The following is a 22,997-nucleotide window of genomic DNA, read 5'->3' as shown; positions in this document are numbered from 1 at the left end:
AGCTAAAACCAAGGCTTCAACATTAAATTTCCTGGTGCTCTTTTTATCATCCAAATACACATTTTATTTCTTTCTGCCCCACTTTGTCTTTTTCAGTGTAGATCCACATAAGAGTGACCACTAACCGCAGTCAGTGATATGTAACGAGTCTCTCTCTGTCCTGCAGCCAACTCCCAAATAACGACAAAGAGACTTAGCATTAATTATGAAAGCTTCGCCTTAACTTAGGCTTGATTTTAACTAGCTCTTATAACTTAACCCATTTCTATTAATCTACATTTTATCAGGGACTGCCCATCCTGCTTCTTCCGTGTCTCCTGGTGTCTCTGAGTACCTAGATTTCTCCTCCTCTTCCTTTCTCTCCCCAGAAATCCCACCTACATCTACATCTCCTGCCTAGCTATTGGCCATTTAGCTTTTTATCAGAAGGCACCTTGGCAAAGACATATCTTCACAGTGTACAAAAACATTATTCCACAACAGTATTAGGCTCTCTTTTTTTTTTTTAAAGTAATGACTTCATTTATTCATTCAGCAGACTTTTTGTTCCAGGCATGTCATGTGCCAGGTGTTTTTCTTTTTTCTTTTTTTTTTATTGTAACACTATTCTTATTTTTTAATTTTTATTTATTTATTAAAGATTTCTGATTCTTCCCCACCACTGCCTCCCATTTCCCTCCCCCTCNTATTTATTTATTAAAGATTTCTGATTCTTCCCCACCACTGCCTCCCATTTCCCTCCCCCTCCCTAGGCTCTCTTTTTTTTTTTTTCCGCCCTCAATGTACTACTTTAGGCTGTCTTGAGACCTCCTTTGCTGGTGAAATCAGTCCAAAACTCTTCACTTTACTCTCAGGCAGATTATATATTGGTTAATGTGAGGGGTACAGTAAAGAATCAAAATAGATGTTCCGTAGGTGAAAAGGAAAAAGTTTATTCTGAACTGTCAAGGCTGTCTGCCTCAGTAAGAGTTTCTATTGCTGTGAAGAGACACCATGACCCCAGCAACTCGTATAAAGGAAAATATTGGGAAGCTTACAGTTTCAAAGGCTCAGTCCATTATCATCATAGCAGGAAGCATGGTGGCAGGAAGGCAGATGTGGTGCTGGCAAGGTGGCTTGGAGATCTCCATCAGGTTCTGCAGGCAGCAGGAAGAGAGAGCCACACTGGGCCTGGCTTAAGCATCTGAGACCTCAAAGCCTGCCCCCAGTGACACATTTCCTCCAGCAAGGCCACACTTCCTATTAGTGCCTCTCCATATGAGCCTATAGGGCTATTTTTATTCAAACCAGCACACCACATTGTCCCTCAGGAAGGCAGAGAGAAGTGACAGGGAAACATATCTTCAGGGTATAAGAGAATTGTTACCTAAAAAAAAAGGGGAACCAGGGGCAGGGTAGGAGGCTTTGCAAAATAGAGCAAGTATTTGTGAGTAGTGGCTGAGGGGTCTCTAGGCCAGCATGGACCTTGATATGCTGCTAGACCCCACAAGCATGTCAATGGAGGAGCCAATGTTCCTTTTGCTAAAGATAAGGGGAATGACTGTCTCTCTCTCTCTCTCTCTCTCTCTCTCTCTCTCTCTCTCTCTCTCTCTCGTGCTATTTGCTTGCTTTTGGTTTTTTGTTTGTTTGTTTGTTTTTGTTTTGTTTTGTTTTGAGACAGTTTCTCTATGTACCCCTGACTATTCTGGAACTTGTTTGTAGGCTGGTCTTGAACACACAGAGATCCTTCAACTATGTATCCAGAGTGCTGGGACTAAAGGTGTGTGCAGCCACCACCACCACCACCACCCTGGTGAGAATGACTCACTTTGACAAGTGGGAACCAGCTTCCCAAGACCCTGAGGGAATGTGGGTTTTTGTCAGAATTTGGGAAAAGGCATTTCTTCAGACCTGACAATTAGGACAAGGGCAAAAGCAGCTAAATTCTTTGTCAAAAATGTAACAAAAATGGTCTCCAGCCCAGTTGCTGATGTGTGTGTGTGTGTATGTGTGTGTGTGTGTGTGAATGCTGTGGAATAATCTTCCTGTACATTGTAAATATTTGTCACTCAAATTGATTAAATAAAACAATGATTGGCCAGTAGCCAGGCAGGAAGTATAGATGGGGCAACTAAACTAAGGACAATGGGAAGGAAAAGGGTGGAGTCAGGAGATGCTGGTCAGATGCAGAGAGAGCAAGATGGGCACACTGTACTGTAAAAAGGTACTGCCATGTAGCAGAGCAAAGATAAGGAATATGGGTTATCTTAAAATGTAAGAACTAGTTTTTTGAATCCATTCCCTATGGTGGAATTCTTTGCTCAGCTTTGATGAGAGGGCTTGATCTTGCCTAAGCTTGGTGTATCAGATTTTGTTGACTCCCCAAGGGAGGCCTTACCTCCTCTGAAGTGTGGATGGAGGTGGGTTGGAGGGAGAAGGAGAGGGAGGAAAACTGAGGATAGTATGTGAGATTTTTAAAAAGTAAAATGGTGAAAATGTAAAAGCTAGTTAATAATAAGCCTGAGCTATTGGTCAAGCATTTATAAGCAATATTAACCCTCTGTGTGGTAATTTGAGAAGTGGCTTCTGGGTATTTGGGACTGAGTGGCTCCAAGACAGGAAAGTTCTGATTGCTCTCTCCTTCCCCCTACCTCTCTCTAAGATAGGGTCTCACTTTGTATCTTTGGCTAGCCTGGAACTCTCCATATAAATAAGGCTAGCCTTGAACTCTTAAACTCATAAAAGCACATCTGACTCAAACTTCTGAATGCTGAGATTAAAGGCATGTGTCACCACACCTGAGTTTGGCTCATTTTTAAATACAATAGTGTGCTGGTTAGTTTTATAACAACTTGACACAAGCTAAAGTCATCTGAGAGGAAGGAACTTCAATTAAGAAAATGCCTCCATAAAAACAGTCTGTAGCCAAGCTTGTAGGGCATTTTCTTAAATAGTGATTGATGGGGTAGTGCCCAGTCCATTGTCAATGGTTCCATTCCTGGGCTGTTTGTCCTGGGTTCTATAAGAAAGCAAGTGTGTGTGTGTGTGTGTGTGTGTGTGTGTGTGTGTGTAGGGGTACATGCCTTTAATCCCAGCACTCTGATGCAGAGACAGGTGGATCTCTGTGAGTTTGAAGCCAGTCTGATCTAATGAGTAAGATCCAGGACAACCAGGGCTACACTTAAAAACCCTGTATTGAAAAAACAAAAATAAAAAAAGAAAGCAGGCTGAGCACATGGGTAGCAAGCCAGTAAGCAGTGTGCCTTCATGGGCTCTCTATTGGCTCCTGCCTCCAGGTCCCTGCCCTGCTGGAGACCCTGACCTGACTTCCTTTGATGATCAGCAGTGATGTGGAAGCCAAAGCTGAATAAACCCTTTCCTCCTCACATTGCTTTGGTCATGGTGTGTCATCACAGCCATAGCAACTCTAAGAGAAATAGTGAGTGTATTAATTGACTTTCAAATAATTAACTTATATACCTGAAATAATGTAGTTGGTCTTTTTTTATACTTTGTTGTATTTAATTTGGCAAAATTTTAAGGTATTTTAATTTTTTTTTCATTTATTTAGTAGGGGGGGGCGCACACACCTGCGTACCACAACACATTTGTGAAGGTTGGAGGGCAACTTATAAGAATCTAACAGGTTCCAGATGTAGCTTCAGTGGCTCCTGGGAGAAGTTCTGTTGTATCAAGAAATCTGGTTGGGTAAAAACTATCAGTCTCTGCTCTGAGGCACAGAATCAATGAAAGATTTATGGTGGCACTACCCTGACAGGTCCCCTGGCAGGTAGGAGACCAAGGCTGGTAAGAGACAGGCAGATATGCCATGAACACAGAGCTTGGGTATAGACTTTACTTAAAAGAGTGAGGGGCTATGGAGAGGAGGGGAGATGGGAAGAGAGAGAAGGGGGACGGGAAAGAGGAATTCAGGAGGAAGCCACTTGTTCGTCCCTGCTGCGCAGAACCAAAATAACCACACAGGAACCATATTAATTAAAACGCTGCTTGGCCCATTAGCTCTAGCTTCTTATTGGCTAACTCATATTAATTTAACTCATCTCCATTGATCTGTGTATCACCACGTGGCAGTGGCTTACCAGGTAAAATTTCCAGTGTCTGTCTCCGGCGGCTCCATGGCATCTCTCTCTGCCCTTCTTTCTCCCAACATTCAGTCCAGTCCTCCCTGCCTACCTAAGTTCTGCCCTATCAACAGGCCAAGGCAGTTTCATTATTCATTAATGGTAATCACAACACATAGAGGGGACTCCCATATCAACTCCCCTTTTCTGTTTAAATAAAAAGGAAGGTTTTAATTTTAACATAGTAACATATACTATATATATATATATAAACATATTACATGTAACAAAACAGTTATCAAGCAAGAATTACAGTTACAATATTTATATCTATTTTATCTTTTATCATAACTAAGGAAAACAATAACTATAAATTCTTCAACTCCATCAAAGACTCCAGAAGGATATAATATTACCAAAGTAAACTGGAAATACATTGTAAGCAACTTGCAAAATTCTAGAATTGACAGAGACATCTTGCTGCCTGGACAGTCACCCAAAATTTTTCTGTACCAATAGGGCATCCATCTTCAGCCTAAGGCCTATAGTATCCAGGAGACTTTTCCATGAAGCAGGAAATATTAAAGACACTGCTGCCTATATTGGCAGTTTTCCAGTCACTTGCTTTTGTATCCTGCAGAACGTCTAGTAGAGCCTTTTATGAAGCAGGAACCCTGAAGGATTGTCTCCCTTTAGGCAAGTTCAGCAGTCATTGCTCTGTGGATCCTGCATGTTCAGTTTATGCAACAGTCCAGGCAAGAGTAGTGTCTTGCCCAAATGACTAACTAACTCCATAGGGAGTCTCTTCCATGCCCATCTTCCTCTTGAAGTAGCTTGTGCTGCTAGGAGCAGATGTGTCTCACTGTCATGCAAGGTCTTAAGTTCTTAAATATTTTAAATGCCATATTCTCAAGGTCTCTGAATGATTTGAAGAATACCTATATAACTGAAATTTATCTCTATATATCTAGAAAATCTAACTAACATGACTACAAGCTTGACTATTATAGATGATTATCTATTAGCCTATATTTTTAAATTATACATTACATTTTTAAATGAGCTATACAAACACAATACCTTAATCAAGAGCAGAAATATACATATAACAAAATTGACCTTAAATTTATTATTATATCAATAAAACAAGATCCATACCAATGCAACTTATTCATATCTATATCATATCCCCCTTTAAATGTAAACAAACATTTGTAGACAATATTTGGGAATATGGATATAGTTATTTCTCTCTAAACTGCTTCCTGCTGTTTATTAAATGAAGTATTTTCTTTGTGGGGGTGTTCACAGCAACCTTTCAGGGAATTTTGATCAATCAAACTATATTAGCCTGGAATGAATCCACATGTTCTCATCCTCTGTGGAGACAAAAGAAAAACCTCTTTTCCAAAGCAACATATCCTTAGATCCAAATTCTGAAGTCAAGATACCTTTATAAATATACATGCTGGTTTAGCTTAGCAGCCCATACAAAGAAATTTCTCTCTGTACTTAGCTCCTTCACAGTCAAAAATTAAAAAAAAAAAACACAATAATATACAGAATCCAGACTCTTTGTGTATAGTCCATCTTGACATGGCTTATTTTTCTTTACCTCTTTTAATCTATGACTGTCTGTACTCTGTTTCTTTCTTTTTTTTTTTTCGAGACAGGGTTTTTCTGTAGCTTTGGAGCCTGTCCTGGAACTAGCTCTTGTAGACCAGGCTGGTCTTGAACTCACAGAGATCCGCCTGCCTCTGCCTCCCAAGTGCTGGGATTAAAGCATGTGTCACCATCGCCCGGCTGTGTACTCTGTTTCTTTAAAGACTTTACCCTTTTTTTAAGCATTAACTTTATTTTATGACTCTCTATACTCTTTTTCTTCTCTCTTCCAAGCCTACATACACTTATCCAACACTATGACTCATCTGGATTTATCTTTATTACATATCTGTAATTCTTTGCTGTCTAGAAGAGCTTTTAAAATGACAAGCAGCTTGGTTGCAGCTGCTCTGGATGCTGTCTCTGCCTCTCTCCACTTTCAAAATGGTGGATGTATCATTACTGCCAGATCCGGTAGGAGCCAAGCTCAGCACTTTAACTCTGAGAATGAGCATGCAGCACATAAACCCTTTTTATCTGAGAAATAGCTAAATCTGCCATGCAGTGCATTGAGTGGCCTAGAAACATCTCTCTGTATGGTGGCAGGAATCTGCCATGCTCTCCTGATTGTAGACCATGCCTAGTAGACCTGATCCTACCGCCTGCCCAGGCAGGAGTGCTGAGCCACGGGCATGGTCTCAACCACTTTCCTCCCTACTCCAAGTGGGCACACAAACACCCGGGGCCACAGATGCCATTGAAATGCTCCATAGCCGGAGTTTGCACTGGTGGTAGGTCCCATAAAAACCTGCATTTCAAAATGGCTGCACAGCTCTTTTTCCTGCTGCTGCTGCTGCTGCTGCTGCTGAGTCAGGAAAATCTCTCTTAAAGGAGCTGCAACACACCAGCAGCAAACAGCAAAATGTTGTGCTAAACTCTGTATTTTTTTTCTAGAATTCCTTTTCAAGCCCTCTCAGGTTTTACATGGATGTAGTTACCCACGTTAGTGCCAATCTGTAGGAAAAGGCTGCTTGTTTTTCCCAGCCACCCAGAACCAAAATAATCACAGAAGTAAGAGGGAGGGGAGAGAGAAGAAAGAAGGGGGAAGGGCAGAAGGTAAAGAGGCAGTAGTTACCTTTTCAGAAGAGGGACAAACAGAGAGAGAGACAGGGCTGCAGAGGAGGCAGGAGATCCACTTGCCTTGGCAGAAAGGGGAGATTGGGAGTGGGCAGAGCTTATCTCTTAAAGGGACAGAGTACCTGTTTGGGCGAAAGCATCACCCCATTTCCCTAATACCCCTTTATACAAAGAGTCTGGAATATTATAGTCGGGGGCCTCATCCCAGCCCCCTGACATCCATCTTTGGAATACTAGGTAGGAACTCCATTTCAAGCCCCCTCCCCTGAGAGTTGCCTTAGTCCAAACTCCATCTATGAGAAAGCCTACGAGTAACCCCTCCCCAGGGAAGGTCAAGACCACTCCCACAGGCTACTTAAACTGCCTCCCAGAGAATGAACACATGTTCTCTGGGTTTTGTGTGGTTCCCCCCCCCCCTTCCCCTCACCGTGCTTTCCTGGTGCCACCCAGGAGACTGCATTAAACACGGGTGTGTTTTATTTGGTCTAATTTGGTCTGATTGGAATTATTTGTATTGGTGGAGAGGCTCGTCTTAAGGAAAACCTAACAGTACCCAGGTGACAGGCCAGCAGATTACAACACTCTGGAGCCCATTTTGATCCCATCCATTTTTGAGTACATTGTGTAGATTCACTCCTCTTGCCTGGGCCAAGACCAATTTACAGATAACACCAACACCTGCACCAGCTCCTGGAACGTCACCATTGGTACCACCTCTCCAGGCTCAAATGGGCACCTACCCAGCAACTAAAACCTGGATTTAAAGGGCATTCCGCTCTCATCTCGCTCGTTCCATCCACTAGCTCCATTCAAAGGGCCGCTAATAACAACTATCTTTTCTCCTAACAACCTACTTTCTCATCTCCCTCAAGAAACAGAGGCCTGAAGTCTTTAGGATGGCAGGTAACTGAATGTTTCTCCACCCATACCTCCTGCTAAAGATGAGCCCACCAACTCCCAATATTCCCCCTCCCCACATCGTCCCATGCCCTCAGGAAGTAGACTTGAACCGGCGCCCCCATACCCAAAGAGTCTGGAATGTTCAGGTGGAGGCTCCACTCCAATCCTCCCCCCCTGGAGTTGCCTCAGTCTGGGCTTCACCCCTGAGAAAGCCTAACATCCATGGCTCCACCCCCAAGGTATTAAAATCCCCCACCTCTTGGGTTCCCCTCAAGGTCTCCAAAGCCCCAACCTCTTGGGTTCCCTTCATGATCTCCAAAGCCCCCACCTAGTGTGTTCCACCCCCCCCCACCCCCACGTGGTCTCAGCTTCTCCTGGGGCCATCCAGAAATGCTTGGCTCAGAATAAACCTGGATTTATTAATTCGGTTTAATTGGCTTATTATATCAGCAGCGGCAGATTCCTATTAACCCGGAATTAAATTTAACTGAATCCTTTTTCCCTTTCCACCACGTGGATTCTGGAGGTCAAACTCGGGTCACCTGATGCGACAGCAAGAACCTTTACCCACTAAGCCAAATCAACAAGTCAAAATTTTGAGGATTTTTGTGCTTCAATTTATGGGAGATATTGGTGTATAGTTTTATTTCTGATCTGTCTTTGTATTGGGTATCAGGAGAAGAAATCCATCCTCTTTTGTACCCAGAAGAGAGTGGACAAATTTGATAAAAATATATATATTGAGACAGTCTCTCTATGCAGTCCTGGATGTCCTGGAACTCACTGTATATAGATCAGACTGACCTAGAACTCACAGAGATTCTCCTGCCTCTGCCTCCCTCATGAATACATTTTATCAATTTTTAAAAATTTTGTCAGCTAGGGGTGAGTGGCACATGCCTTTAATCACAGCACTCAGGAGGCAGAGGCAGGAGAATCTCTGTGAGTTTGAGGCCAGTCTGATCTACAGAGTGAGTTCCAGGACAGGCTCCAAAACTACACAGAGAAACCCTGTCTTGAAAACTCAAAAGAAAAAAATGACTATAGTTTGTTTTATGACTCAGGACATGGCTTCCGGCCTTTGGTGGGTGTTTATTGGGCATTTGAAGAGAATATATTTTCTGTTCTTGCTGGGTGGAGTGTTCTACAAACACCCACTGGAGTCTTTTGGTTGTTTGGTGCCACTTAACCCTCAATTTCTGAAGGTTTTTCTTTTCTTTTTCTTTATTTTGTGTGTATGGACAGATGTTTTTACCTGCATGTATGTTTCCCTCATATATGCAGTGCCCATAAAAGCCAGAAGAGGGTAACAGGTCCCCTAGCACTGAGTTTGCAGAGGGTTGTGAGCCACTGTGTGGGCGCTGGGAGTTGAACCCTGGTCCTCTAGAAGAGCAGTCAGTGTATTTAATTGCTGAGTCATCTCCCCAGCCCTGACCAAGACTTTTGATTAACATACCTCTCAAGTCTATATATTCTACTTTATTCTTTTTAATAATTCCTGTTTCTTTGCTGATATTTTACCACTTTTATGTTACCGCTTAATTACTCCTTAAGCATTTTGGATACCTTGAAATCTGTGTCAAGGCAGGGTATGGTGATGTCCTCTTTCAGTCCCAGGACTCTGGAGGTGAAGGCAGGCCATCTCTATGAGTGCCATGCTAGCCAGTGAGACCCTATGACACAACAAAGGAGAGGGGGGCTAGGGTGTATTTCAATTGGTAGAGTGCTTGCCTAGAATGCAAAAGGCCCTGGGTTTGAGCCCCAGCACTGCATAGACTAACGTGGTGGTACATGCCTATAAGCCCGGAACTAGGAGAATCACTAGGTCATCATCAACTTAGGAGAAAGATTGAGGCTAGCCTGGACTACTTGAAACCCTCAAGTCAAAACAACCAAAGTTTTCTATTTCCATCCATTTGCCTGCAAACTTCAAGAAGTCCTTATTTTTTACAACACCATCCTGAGTGAGGTAAGCCAGACCCAAAAAGAGGAACATGGGATGTACTCACTCATATTTGGTTTCTAGCCATAAATAAAGGACATTGAGCCTATAATTCGGGTTCTTAGAGAAGCTAAATAAGAAGGAGAACCCAAAGAAAAACATATAGGCATCCTCCTGAATATTAACCTTCATCAGGTGATGAAAGGAGACAGAGACAGAGACCCACAATGGAGCACCGGACTGAAATCTCAAGGTCCAAATCAGAAGCAGAAGGAGAGAGAGCACAAGCAAGGAACTCAGGACCGCGAGGGGTGCACCTATACACTGAGACAAGGGGGATCTTCTGTCGGGAACTCACCAAGGCCAGCTGGCCTGGGTCTGAAAAAGCCCGGGTTAAAACGGTCTTGCTGAACATAGTGGACAATGAGGACTACTGAGACCTCAAGAACAATGGCAATGGGTTTTTGATCCTACTGTACCTATTGGTTTTGTGGGAGCCTAGGCAGTTTGGATGCTCACCTTACTAGACCTGGATGGAGGTGGGTGGTCCTTGGACTTCCCACAGGGCAGGGAACCCTGATTGCTCTTTGGGCTGAGGAGGGAGGGGGACTTGATTGGGGGAGGGGGAGGGAAAGGGGAGGCGGCGGTGGGGAAGAGACAGAAATCTTTAATAAATAAATAAAAAAAAAACCAAAGTAATGTGATCTGAGCGTGGAGAGCACTCTGGATGCGGTCTTCGATGCTGCTATTTTACCATATAGTAGGTGAGAATCCTGATAAGCTACAGCCCGTTTCTACCCTTACGCCACATGCAGCTGCCAAGCACTGTGCCCCCAATGCTGACCCACTAATGCAGTGTCTCAACCTGTGGGCCTCAACCTATGTGGGGCCACATATCATATCCTGCGTATCAGATATTTACATTAAATTCATAACACTAGCAAAATTATAATTATGAAGTAGCAATGAAAATATTTTCATGGTCAGGGGTTAGCACAACATGAAAAACTGTATTAAAAAGTCGCAGCATTAGGAAGGTTGAGAACCGTTGTGCTAGTGGGACTGCCTGTTTACAAACACCGTGACACGTGATCTCACCTGGTGCAGCATCTGCTTACACGCTACACCCTGTCCACTTACACGTTACACCCCGTCCACTTACACGCTACACCCTGTCCATTTACACATACGCCCTGTTCGCTTACACATTACACCGCTGTCTGCTTACATCTTACACCCCTGTCCATTTACACCTTACACCTCTGTCTGCTTAACGTTACACCCCTGTCTGCCTCGTTCCCTGCTTATTCCTGGCTCGCCTTCTTACACCTGGGTTTTCTGTCTGCTTACACACCCACGTGCCAGCACCCGCCCCTCTGTTGTCTTCGCCTGCTTACACACCCACGTGCCAGCACCCGCCCCTCTGCTGTCTTCGCCTGCTTACACACCCACGTGCCAGAACCCGCCCCTCTGCTGTCTTCATCTGCTTACACACCCACGTGCCAGCACCCGCCCCTCTGCTGTCTTCAAGTGCATGCTCAGCTGTTGCCTGCTCCAGCATTCACACAGTTTATGAGGATGTGTTTTTATGTGTGCATGTTTGTGTGTGTGCAGGTGCACGTGTGGAGGCCAGAGTACAGGCTGGAGAACAACTCTGGCAGCATTCTTTGGGTACCATTTTTTTTAAGAGGCAGTGTCTCTCCACTGTAGTCTGGAACATACAATGTCAGCTAGGTTGGCTGGCCAGTGAGCCCCAGGGATCTGTTCATCCTCGCCTCCCCGGCACTGGGACTCCAGCTCGAGGGAATCAAACTCGGGTCTTCATATCTGTGTGACTAACGCTTTATCAACTGAGCCATCTCCATAGACCCTTTTGTTCTGAGTCTCACTTTGTTGCCCTGGCTAACCTCGAACTCACTATCATCCTATTTTCAATCTTCTGCGTGCTGGGTCACAGGTGTGCGCCACAACTAATTGTCACTAATACAATTCCACACTTAAGTGGTTATAAGTTTACTCAGTTCCACGCTTACCTGTGAAGACAGCCAGGTCTGACGGGGTCCACTGGTGGGGACCTGGGTAGATTTCTGAGACTTCAGTTTCTGGTCCCAAGCCCAGCAGTCAGCTCCTCTCCTCTCTGGCTTCTGCCTCGTGCTGGCTTGTCTGGCAGGAGGCCCTGGCCACACCCCTAACAGTTGCCAGCCAGCATATTTCCTATGCTCTGCACATTTTTGTGGATTTTTCCCCCTTCATTTCCACATCACTCTGGAAGAAAAATAGGTTAGAGGACGTGTGTGTTCACGGCCTGTGTGTGGTGTTCTGCGCATAGTCTTCTCAGTCACCCTGGCGAGCGGCCTGCCTTCAAATGGCTCTGCTGGGTGAGTCAGAACTGATTTTCCTTATTCTTTTCCTTTCCTTTTTTTTTCTTTAAAAAAATAAAACATTTATTTTATTTGTGAGCGAGAGAATGTGCGTGTGCATGTGCACACGCACAAGTACACGTGTGCACGTGTGCTCACGTGCAGCACGGTCCACAGTCCATGTGTGAAGACTGAAGGACAATCCCCCCCTCCTTGCACCACCAGGTTTTCAGCCTTGGCAGCAAGCACCTTTACTTGCTGGGCCGTCCAGCCACCCCTAGCCTTTTAAACTGGTAGCTGCTGGTTCTGTGGGCGGCATGTTCGAGGCCTTCTCAGGGGTTAAAATACCCCGAGTCTGGTGGTGAGGGAAGGGGAAGAACACTGGGTTGAGGGTCCCTAACCTAAATTCCGTGTCCAGAGAGGCCTTGGACCCTCTACATCTGTCCTTCCCTGTGTGACAGCAGTGTGGGGAGACACAGAGGCAAGTCCATAGGGCTTTACACTGGACCCATACTCTCACTGAGCGCCGCCCAGCCCAGCTGAGATCTGTGGAGACATTCATATTCTCTCTCTCTCACTCTCTCTCTGCCTCTGTCTCTCTTTCTCTGTCTTGCTCCCTCTCCTTCCCAACTGGACTGAGATCTGTGGAGACATTCATATTCTCTCTGTCTCTTTCTCTCTGTCTCTCTCTGTCTCTTTCTCTCTGTCTCTTTCTTTCTATCTCTTTCTCTCTGTCTCTTTCTCTCTGTCTCTTTCTCTCTGTCTCTGTCTCTCTGTCTCTCTGTCTCTCTCTCTCTCTCTCTCTCTCTCTCTCTCTCTCTCTCTCTCTCTCTCTCTCTCTCTGTGTGTGTGTCTATCTCTCTCACTGGCTCTCTCTCCTTCCCAACTGGACTGATATCTGTGGAGACATTCACACCCCCTAGAGGCGTCTCATAAAAGCTGCTGGGCACCATTCTCAGACTGGGGTTCCTCCTACTGCATCAGGATCAGCCCAACGTTGGTTAAAAGTTATTGGGCTCCAGCCCAACTCCAGGCCTAGGCGTTAACACGGGGCAGCTTACACAGTCACCCACATGGGGGTGGTGGAGGCAATTTCCCCCCACAATCTGCCCTCCACATAATGGATTCTTGTTTATCCTCAAGTGTGTGTTCCAACATCACCTCTCTCGTGCAGCTTCCTTGATTAACCTACAAAGAATTCATTGTCTCATCTCACATTCCTCAGGGCCTGACCCAGCACTCTGCATGTGGTCCATGCTCGTATTTAAGAGGAAAATCACGGGCCTGGGGAGATGGTGCCGCTGACAAAGTACCTGCCAGGCGAACACAGAACCTGAGTTCAGAAAGCCAGCTCCCACATAAGAAGCCAGGAACGGACCTGTCACCCCAGCTGGGGACAGGGATAGGTGAGTGTATGCAGGCAGAATCTCTGAAATCCGTTGGCTAGCCAGCCTAGCCTAATAGAAAAGCTTTGGGGTTTAGTGAGAAACTCTGTTTCAAGACAATAAGGGGGAACCCAAAGGACTCAACATGCTACTAGAGAGACACTTGCTCATCCAAGTTCACTGCTGCTTTCTTCATAATTGCCAGAAACTGGAAACTGCCTAGATGTCCATCAACAGATGGACGCATAATGAATACATAATGAAAATGTTGTACATTACATGATTGAATATCACTCAGCTGTTAAGAAAAACGAAATTATGAAAATTGCAAGTAAACGGATGGAGCTAGAAAATATCCTGAGTGAGGTAATCCAGACCCCCAAATATTGTATGTTTTATCTTGTATGTGGGTTGCTGTAGAATAATCCTCTTTTACACTCCTAACAAATGTTTTAGGGGTTACCAACTACTTTTTGATTGGATTTAAGGCCCTTTCCATGACATGGAACCCACACCGGACACTGCCCCAGTGACCGAGAACCTGGGAGTCAGGTCAGGGGCCTAGGGGAAACCTCCTACCACTGTTCTGCTAAAGCATGGAGAGGAAATGACTCCTCACGGCACACCCCTGCATCCTTAGACCAGCGCCTCCTCGTGGCACACCGCTGTACCCTTAGACCAGCGCCTCCTCACGGCCCATCGCTGTACCCTTAGACCAGCGCCTCCTCACGGCCCACCGCTGTACCCTTAGACCAGCGCCTCCTCACGGCACACTGCTGTACCCCTAGACCAGCTCCTTCAGCCTGTGTGAGAGAGGCTTCCTGACGTAGATAGTAATCAACACAGAGACTCAAAACCAGACAATGTGCAGAGAGTGAGAGACTTTGCATCACCCAGTCCTAAATGGGACATCTGTAACAAAGCCCTTCCCTCGAGGCTCAGGGAGCTATGCGGAAGAGGAGACAAAAATTCTGAGAGCCAGTGATGGATGACCCTGAGGAAGCAGTGTCTTCCAGACACAACAGGACTGACACAGAGCAGGTAGCAGCATGGACGGGGCCTGCATGCGTTCAAGTCAGACGGAGTCCCAGCACTGAGACAAGGTGGGGACCTGGACATGGGCTCCCACCCCTAACCAAGAAGCTAACTACAACTCATCCCTGCTGGCCAAGGGAATATTAGTTTTCTCCAATGGATTCTCACTGGACATATTAACCACGTCTCAGAGCAAGCCCGTGCCCAGGAATAGTTGGTCAAAGCCAAACAACAATTGGTATTTTGTAGACTTTTGGCCTCATTTTGCCTTGTTTTTTTTCTGGGTGTGTTTTTTAATAGTCTTGTGCTCATCCATTTCAATTTTCTTTTTTTTTTTTTTGGTTTTTTTTTGGGGGGGGTTGTATATATTTCTTGTTTTGTTGTTTTGTTTTATGTGTTTGTTTTGAAGAGAGAGAAAAAGAAAATAAAACTGGGTAGGGAAGGAAGTGAGGAGGATCTGAGAGGAATTGGGGGGAGGGGGAAACATGATCAAAATATATCATATTTCCACAGTTAAAAAGGGGGAGCTAGAGAGATGGCTCAGTGGTTAAGAGTGCTCAACTGCAGCCAGGCGGTGGTGGCGCACGCCTTTAATCCCAGCACTAGGGAGGCAGAGGCAGGCGGATCTCTGTGAGTTCGAGAGCAGCCTGGTCTACAAGAGCCAGTTCCAGGACAGGCTCCAAAACCACAGAGAAACCCTGTCTCGGAAAAAAAAAAAAAAAAAAAAGAGTGCTCAACTGCTTTTCTAGAAGTCCTGAGTTCAATTTCCAGCAACCCCATGGTGGCTCACAACCATCTATAATGGGATTCGATGCCCTCTTCTGTTGTGTAGGCATATACGCAAGTAGAGCACTCGTATGCATAAAATATGTAGATAAATAGATCTAAAAAAAAAGTGACTGAGGAAGACCTCTAGTGCCATCCTCCTGCCTCCACACACACCTGGACATGTGTGTACACACCCATACCACATGCTCAACACAATATACACACATTTAACTACGTCCAATCTACCCTGTCCCCTGACCTCTGAGGCCCTCCCTCCAGGCCTAGTGACTCCCTTCCTCCTTGTTCCCGGTGTCCGTCCATAGTCACATTCCTGACTGCCTTAACCAGGCCAGTTCCACCCAGCCTATCATTTTATTTATTCACTTATTTTTATTTTTTGAGACAAGGTTTTTCCATAAAGCCCTGGTTGTCCTTGAACTTGCTGTGTAGACCAGGCTTGCCTTGAACTCACAGAGATCTGCCTGCCTCTGCCTCCTGAGTGCTGGGTGGGGTTAAAGGCGTGCTCTCCTCGGTTTATTTTAATCACATGTGTATCATTCCCTGACCTTTTTATAGCCCGGTGCTGGGGATCAAATCTCTAATCACATAACCCACACCTACCCCACCTTTTTTAATGTACTTCCTTTCGGCTTCTCCCTTGGAAAGGAGATGAGAGATGTGTTTTTTTAGTCTAGGTCAGCAGATCTTAACCAGGGTTGGTTTTCCCCCACAGGGAACATCTGGTAATGTGTGGAGATGTTTGGAACCCCTGGAGAGGGGCTCAGGCATCAGCTAGCAGAGGGCAGGAGGGCTGCGGAGCAGGCCACAAACCTCGCGACAGAATGATCCAGCCCTAAATGACAATAGCAACTGATAAGTTGACCCTGGCCTAGGCTGTCACCTAGAAAGCCACATGAGTCAAACATATTTGCAGCATGAGCAAATGAGATGCTTATTTGTTGCTAAAGCCTAAAAGTCCACACACACTGTATTTCTGGACGCCTCGGGCTATGGGATAGGGTTTCAAGAATTCTGTACTCCATGAGGAATTTCCAGCTAAACACAGAAGACATAAACTGTGGGGCTAGAGTTTATGTTTCATAGAGCGAGGTCCTTGTCAAATGGGCCAACAAGTCCTACTTCTTAAAAAAAAGTTTTTAATTTAGAAAAACAAAGAAAGTGCTACTCCATAGTCCACTTCTCACTGGGACAGCCTTACCCAGAAAAGCCGGGGTCTCCTGACATCACAGGGATCCAGAGGTGGCTGTCCTGGGCATCAAATCAGCCTTGGTCTTTTGGTTCTGGGATTCACTGAAGCAAGATGACATGACACAGCTTTTACCACCACAGACCCAGAGCCAGGCTTCAGGAGTTTCCCTCAGCTCTGCATCTGGCCAGCTGTGTGTCCCTGGAAAACCACTTAACCCCTGTGAGCTCCAGATTTCCCTAAGGAGCTATAAACTGAAGATAATAATAGTACCAACCTCACAAAGAGTTAGTATTTAAAAAATGGTTGGAGCAGTGTCAGGCAGCACAGTAAATGCTTTATATAGGGTGGCTGTTCAGCCCTGTTTGCCTGCAGCCTGCAACCCCCTTGGTTTTAGATCGAAAGTTCAGCATCTCAGCAGTCCCCCAGGCCTGGTATGGTTCCACACACCTCTAATCCCAGCACTTGGGAGAGAGAAAGGCCCATCTCTGTGGTCTCTGTGAGTTGAGACCAGCCTGATCTGTGTGGTGAGTTCCTGGCCAGCCAGGGTACATGGTGAGACCCTGTCCCAAAAACACAAATAACAACAACAAAATAAGAAAACCCCATAGTCATGCAGGGCAGGAAGGGTGCTCATCTTGCTTATGTGTGTGCGATTTTTCTAAAACAGACCAGAAACCTCTTAGGCCTGGGGTGTCATTCAGTGGTAGACTCCTTGGCCTAGCATGCATGAAGTTCTATACCCAGTACCAAAAATTACTAACAGAGATGAGGTGTGTGTGTGTGTGTGTCTGGAGAGAGAGAGAGAGAGAGAGAGAGAGAGAGAGAGAGAGAGAGAGAGAGAGAGAGAAATGTACAGAAAAGGTTGGAAAAAATATTTGAAAACTTTCATTTGAGCCCAGAAAATTGAAGAGACCACTCAAGATTAGGTGTGGCCCTTGCCGTCTGCTTGGACCAGCTAAGTGCTACTAAATTATTTCTAGAAACCTGGTGGTCCAAGACTTCTCTGCAAAACCATCTAATTATTCTTTAAATCTCATCCTCCCATTGTTAGACGTTCCGTATGTAAAAGCCCAGATGAAAGGAACAACAACAGCAACACACACACACACACACACACACTCACACACACGCTCACACTCACACACTCGCGCACACACACTCACACACACCACACCCCTCACCACCGTTAGTAACTATCCACACACGACACAGGCTGATCCCACAAATGAGTGGCAGGAGACAGCTTTAAACTACGTGCCGATGTTGAAACTTGTTTTTCTGTGCCCATTCCCGGAAGGAGGCACACAGCGACTCTATTTGGAATGTACTTTCCACAATTGTTAGCTCCAGCTTGTCTCCAGCAACCAAAGTCTCTTTCCTCAGAATGTATACAATCAACTAACCCTCCACTGTGGACAGAATTTCCCCCAACAAACAGTTTCAGAGCTCAAAGAAAATTTAGGAAATCTGGAGAACCGTCCATATCCATGGGCTGAAGCAACCTCAGGACAAAAGTGTTTGAAGGAGTAGGGCATAGCAGCTTGTGGTGGTGCACACCTTTAATCCTAGCACGGAAAGGCAGAGGCAGCCTGGTCTCTGTGAGTGCAGGGCCAGCTCGGTCTACATAATGAGTTCCAGGACAGCCAGGGCTACATAATAAGACCTTGTCTTAAAACAAAACAAAACAAAAATCTCAACTAAATTAAAAAGAAAAGTATTTGGAGGAGGTTGACAAGATGGCAGAGCAGATAAGAGAACCTGAATTTGATCTGAAGAACCCACATCAGGTGTCTGTAACTTTAGTCCAGTGGTTCTGATGCCCTTTTCTGGCCTTTGGGGTTACCTGCACCCACATGGAACACACACACACACGCTTTTGTTGTTGTTTTGAAACAGAGTCTCACTAGATCCCTGACTTTCCTAGAATTCACTGTGTATGAGACCAGGCTGGCTGCAAACTCACAGAAATCCACTTGCCTCTGCCTCCTAGTGCTGGGATTAACCAATGCCAGTCCACAGAAAATTAAAACAAAAACAAAAGAAAGCAAAAAAAACTTAAGTGTTCAGTTGACACAGTAGGTATCACATTAGTTTCATGAAAATATATCTTTTGGGGCTAGAGAGATGGCTCAGAGGTTAAGAGCTGGCTGCTCTTCCAGAGATGCTGAATTTAATTCCCAGCACCCACATGGTGGCTCACAACCATCTGTAATGACATCTGATGCCCTCTTCTGGCCTGCAGGGATACGTGCAAGCAGACCACTGTATACATAATAAATAAATTAAATATATATATATTTATATCATTTGTGGGTGGAGTACTTGGGGGAGTGGAGAGTGGCTCAGTGGTGATGCCTGAAGCCCTGGGTTTCCATTCCTGGGTTTTGTCCTCAACACTGCAAAAATAAATAAATAAACAAATAAACAAATGTTTGGGGGAACACTATACTTGTGCTGAACCTGTACAAACTTTGCTCTTGACATTTTCTCTAAATAATACCATTTGACAACCATTTGCATCTCATCTGCACTGTATTAGGTACTCTGTTATTCAGCAGTGATCCCAGTATCCAGGAGAATGTGTGTAGGTGATGTGACTGTATTGCTGTATATACGGGACTTCAGCACCCACAGACTCCGTTATCCATGTTCCTTGCGGGAATCCTGGAACTAGTCCCCTGTAGATGGAGGGCACAACCATATTTAATATTATTGTGTTACTTCCTTCTTCAGAAACTGAGGGTCAAGAGGCCCGCGAACTTCCCTGAGGTGACTTATAAGTAAAACTCGAGTCCAAAGTGTGGTGTAAAAAGTCTGAGCTCGGCCGGGCGATGGTGGTGCATGCCTTTAATCCCAGCACTCGGGAGGCAGAGGCAGGCGGATCTCTGTGAGTTCGAGACCAGCCTGGTCTACAAGAGTTAGTTCTAGGATAGGCTCCAAAGCTACAGAGAAACCCTGTCTCAAAAAACAAAAAAGAAAGAAAGGAAGGAAGGAAGGAAGGAAGGAAGGAAGGAAGGAAGGAAGGAAGGAAGGAAGAAAGAAAAAAGAAAGAAAGACAGACTCTGAAGTCAAAACCCCACCAATCCCTCACCTCAAACCCAGAACCTTAAATCCCACCAATGGTCACCCTGGAAAGCTCTGCCCCCCAGAGACCCTCTGTTAAGCCTGCCTCCCACTCAGTTCCCTGGTGCTTCTTGCCCGAGCAGAGGCAGCTACCCTCGTGTGTCCTTTTCCACTAAATCTCTTGTGCGATTCTTTGTGTGTGTGGTGTGTGACTTTGTGGTACTCCTTGACTCTCGACTGCCAGGATGCTTACCCTTCAGAGCCAGAACACTTACACAGGGTTCTGACTCACAGACCTCAGCTCTCCCAGGGGCTTTCTGATGGGTTCTTCACAGCTTCTTAGAGAGCGGGGTGGCAAGAGATGGAAGGCCACTGGGGAACTCCCTGTCCTCTTAACTGCCCTCCATGGCCTCCTACAGCTTGGCCTAGGCCCTGAGCAGCCTGCACAAATCAAGCCACCATAGAAAAGGGCTTGGTTTGGGGTTACTAGTTGCTGTTGTTTTTGAGAAACACTTAGATCACAACATTGACGTATTTTCTTTCCTAGAAATTTTCACGCCATGAAAAAAAGTTTAACTTTTCTCTGAACCATATTCCCCGCCCACTGGATTTGTACACGTCTGGAAAAGCTAAGGGAGGAGCCCTTTGCAGGCCAACAGGCCTATGAAAAGGCCATTCACCCAGATTAACGAACTAGGTGACTCAGGACATAAGTAAGCTCCTATTTGTGGCTTAGGAAAGTGTCACTTAAAAAGATGCTGTCATCGGGGTCACGTGATAAAAGTGCAGAGAACCTAGGCTGGGTGACCTGGGAAAAGGGGCTGGACTCGTGTCCATGACTGTGGCAAGAGAGGGAGGGAGACAGGGCTGCTGGGCTACTCACACCTTTTCCGCCTGTCTGATTTCAGCTGGCGCAGACAAAATCCCAAGAAAACATCAAACGGCAAGCAGAAGAGGGAGAGCAAAGCCTTTGTGGTGTTCCTGTCTGAGGCTTAAGGGAGCCGCCAGGAGACCCAAGCAGAGCCACAGAACAGGTGAAGGTCTACATTTGATTCTCAGGACACCTATATCCTGTCTCAGCCACTCACAGGCTGTGTGACCTGAAGCAAGTTCCTTCGCCCCTCTGAACACCCTTAGGAAAAAGAAATGTCCTCTTGTCCATCCCAGTGCTCTGATGACTGGAAACAGCTGCTGGTTCACTTGTTCGGGGCCTACTAAGTTTCCAGCTGGGGACCCCAGACCTGATCTTGGTCTGTCCCAGCCCTGTCTACAAGCAATGCTATTGGATACCAGGTATAAGTCGGCTTCCATCACTAGTAAAGATACCTCGGATGACTGTGCCAACTTACTAGGGTCTCCAGGACTCTGGCAACTCCAGATATACCTGTAAGTTGTTATCTAGATTAGGGCTAGGCTCTGGGAAGGTCCATGGGGATCATCTTATTTTGAGGCTGGCGAGACTGCTCCCCGGGTCCTGGACCGTGTAAATCGGAGAAAGTGAGCTGAGCCATTCCTCCCCTTCTGCTTCTCAATCAAGACTGCAACCTAAGCAGCTGCTTCAAGCTGTTGCCTCCTCTGTGTCCCCCTCCTCCCTTAAATTGCTTTGTAGGGGGTTTTATTATGGCAACAGAAGGAGCAACTGTGCTCCTGAGGTTTTGTCAACTGATACAAACTAACTAGAACCATCTTGCAAGAGGAACTTGTGTTGCTACTGCCTCCATCAGCTTGGTCTGCAGGCGAGTCTATGGGCGGTTTCCTTGATTGTTTAATGGAGGAGGAGGGCTCAGCCAACTGTGCTGGTTCCATCCCTAGGCAGGTAATCCTGGGTTGTAAAAAAAAAAAAAAAAACAAACGAACAGGGTTTTTGAGCAAGCCAATAAGCAGCACCCTTTCATGGCCTCTGCATCAGCTCCTGCCTGCAGGTTCCTCTCCTGCTTGAGTCTCTGCCTTGGCCTCCCTCGATGACTGATCGGTGTGTACAAGGCAAATAAACCCTTCCGTTCCTGAATTGCTTTTGGTCATGTTTTTTTATTATTATTATTTTTTTCAAGACAAGGTTTCCTCTGTGTAGCCTTGGCTGTCCTAGAACTAGCTCTGTAGACCAGGCTTGCCTCAAACTCACAGAGATAGATTCTCCTGCTTCTGCCTCATAAGTGCTGGGATTAAAGGCATGTGCCACCACTGTCAGGCATTTTTTTTATAGCACTAAAAGGTAAACTCAGGCTAGATGGTGGTGGTGCACACCTTTAATTCGAGCACTTGGGAGGCAGAGGTAGGCAGATCTCTGTGAGTTTGAGGGCAGCCTGGTCTACAAAGCGAATTCTAGGACAGGCTCCAAAGCTACAGAGAAATCCTGTCCCGAAAAACAACAAAAAACAAACAAACGAAAAAGATCAAAAAAGTAAACTCAGACAATAACCAAGCCCCATTGCACTGGTCTCAGCAGCTCATCGTGGCAGCAACCAGTGCTATAATAAAACCAACCAACCTCAGGAACTGGAGAGATGGTTCACAGGTTAAGAGCACTGGCTGCTCTTCCAGAGATCCTGAGTTCAATTCCCAGCAACCACATGATGGCTCACAGCCATCTGATGTCCTCTTCTGACGCGTAGGCATACATGCAGACAGAACACTGTATACTTTTTTTTTTTTTTGGTTTTTCGAGACAGGGTTTCTCTGTGGCTTTTGGAGCCTGTCCTGGCACTAGCTCTGTAGACCAGGCTGGTCTCGAACTCACAGAGATCCGCCTGCCTCTGCCTCCCGAGTGCTGGGATTAAAGGCGTGTGCCACCATCGCCCGGCCACTGTATATATTTTTTAAAAAAATCTTTAAAAAAAAATCAACCAACCTTATGGCCAAGAAGCAAGAGGGGGAGAGTAAAGAATGGACCAGGGCCCACAACCACTTCCCCAATGGCTCAAAGACCTCCCACTAGCCCCACTCGTTAAAGGTGCCACCACCTCCCAATTGTGCCCCAGGATATGGACCAAGACCTTGGAAAATATTTACCTCCCAAACCTAAGCACTACCCAAACACTGGGTTCAGAGTAAAATGTAGCTCAGTGGTATGCTTTTTAACAAGAATCATTGTGTTCAATCTCCAGGAACACCACCGCCATGAAGGCTAAAGCCAGCTTTGCCCTTACCTAGCTCCGTGACACTGGACAAGCAAGTTCATTGTCCCAGCCTTGATTCTCTCAGGCGTAGAAAGGAGAAGTAATTCTACCTCTCATTTTCACCCCTCTTCAGTGCTGGGGAGGGAACCTAGGGGTCTTCTACATGCGAGACAAATGTTCTACCCGCCCCACTTCTCACGGTCTCTGGGAGAGGTTTACGACGCCCTATGGATCGGGCCTCCTTTAGTCAAGCTCTTTGCTGTCTGAGAAACCAGGCCCTGGGCACCAACAGTCAGTGGGCTCCCCAGTGCGGTCACTCTGGTTCACAGGCTGCCCTTGGCTTTCCTGGGACTCCCACTCAACAGTTGCAGTGCTGAGCTCACAGGGCTCTAGGCTTCAAAAGCAGCTTCAGTTGTGT

At 45.8% G+C, this 22,997-nt stretch overlaps 2 long non-coding RNA genes across 2 annotated transcripts in view; one reads left to right on the top strand and one right to left on the bottom strand.

Annotated features, from left to right (window-relative positions):
- LOC126500861 (uncharacterized) overlaps nucleotides 1-11,732 on the bottom strand; it is a 55,276-nt gene extending 43,544 nt beyond the window's left edge. The window contains exons 1-2 of the long non-coding RNA XR_007591451.1: nucleotides 11,676-11,732; nucleotides 9,267-9,373 (exon numbers count right to left, since the gene is read on the bottom strand). This is a non-coding gene — a long non-coding RNA (uncharacterized lncRNA). The remainder of the gene's footprint in view (nucleotides 1-9,266; nucleotides 9,374-11,675) is intronic.
- A 164-nt stretch (nucleotides 11,733-11,896) lies between these two features.
- On the top strand, nucleotides 11,897-21,366 carry LOC126500918 (uncharacterized). The gene is made up of 3 exons (XR_007591463.1): nucleotides 11,897-12,020; nucleotides 13,228-13,408; nucleotides 20,372-21,366. It is a non-coding gene; the product is annotated as an uncharacterized lncRNA (long non-coding RNA).
- Nucleotides 21,367-22,997: the final 1,631 nt, after the last annotated feature.

Source organism: Alexandromys fortis, unplaced genomic scaffold (genome assembly GCF_014885135.2).
Source record: "Alexandromys fortis isolate MF-2015 unplaced genomic scaffold, M_Fortis_MF-2015_v1.1 scaffold_7, whole genome shotgun sequence".
Taxonomy (NCBI): domain Eukaryota; kingdom Metazoa; phylum Chordata; class Mammalia; order Rodentia; family Cricetidae; genus Alexandromys; species Alexandromys fortis.
This window is presented reverse-complemented; position numbering and strand designations above follow the sequence as displayed.